This window comes from Seriola lalandi, unplaced genomic scaffold (assembly GCF_002814215.2).
Source record: "Seriola lalandi dorsalis isolate HSWRI2012SDOR001 ecotype SW California unplaced genomic scaffold, Sedor1 jcf7180002054373, whole genome shotgun sequence".
In the NCBI taxonomy this organism is placed as follows: Eukaryota; Metazoa; Chordata; class Actinopteri; order Carangiformes; family Carangidae; genus Seriola; species Seriola lalandi.
The window spans coordinates 10875-12103 of record NW_019524926.1 but is presented as its reverse complement, the minus strand read 5'-3'; positions in this window follow the sequence as shown (position 1 = coordinate 12103).

The following is a 1229-nucleotide window of genomic DNA, read 5'->3' as shown; positions in this document are numbered from 1 at the left end:
GAGGGTGTGTAGTAATGATCAGTTTCGTGTGTGTGCACAGTGTGTCCTCACACTGACTCATATTTTACATTCTTATATTCGGTTTTTGCATTGGAGCAAACATCGTCATGAAAAGTTTTTCTGTGACATTAAATAAGGCATTTGATGTTACATCATGATACTGCTCATACGCCATGATGTATCATGATGATACTGCTCATAACGCCACGTGGCGTATGAGCAGTATCATCATGATGTAACATCATTAAACTGCTCATAACGCCACGTGGCGTATGGCTCTGATTTAACGGCCCTTTGCAACAGTTTGTTTGCACCCTCCTGTAGAAACACGTTAACCACACAAAGAAACAACCGATTTAACAGCCATTAGTTCCATACTGGTGTAAATAACCAAATAGATGCCGTGCGACTATTTTCATCCAGGTATGTACAGATACTGCATCTTTTTAAATACATGAAAAATGACAAAAAATGAGGTAAGTTGCAGTATAAGTCAACAGTTTTCATTTTAAGTAGTGCTTACTGCTTAATCTTATTTTCATTGCGATATGAACATGTGCAATAAACACATTGCCAAAGACTGACTGAGGGTGATGAATTAGAAAAATGTATTTTATAAACACACGCAGGGTTTTCAAGGCACAAATGAACAGAAAGAAACTCTCACAGACAGCAGAGGAGGGAACTTCTTACTGGCGCTGACAACAACTACAGTCGTAGCTCTGAGTGTCATCACAACCTCTAAGTATGAAAAAGCAATCAGCGTTTAGATTGATGGGTTAGCAGCAGCTAATGTTAAGTTAATAGTGAACTGTTAAAGCTGAAGGGAAAACTTTGTGTGTGTAGACTGCAGCGTCATTTGACATAAATATGTGTTTACATGCCTCACAACAGTTTGTTCATCAGAGAGAAACTAAAACATTCACTCTATAGTAAAGACAAATATAATAATTCATACTCACATACTTTGAACATTTGGAAATGATCTCGTGTTTCTTCAGCTTCTTATTCCACTCGTCATGTGATCATGTTCTTTACATTTCACCTTGTTGAAGATGATTAGTTTGTGTTTCTACGACCAAAGTTCCTCATGAGTTTCACCCCTTCATCTCATTTCACATTGAGTTCTTCGCTCATGGTTCATGGTCCAGGGTCGCCAGTGTCAGACTCAGTGAAGCCGGACTGAGCTGAAGTAGCTTTGTGGTCCAGGTCCAGCACAGAAGTCCAAA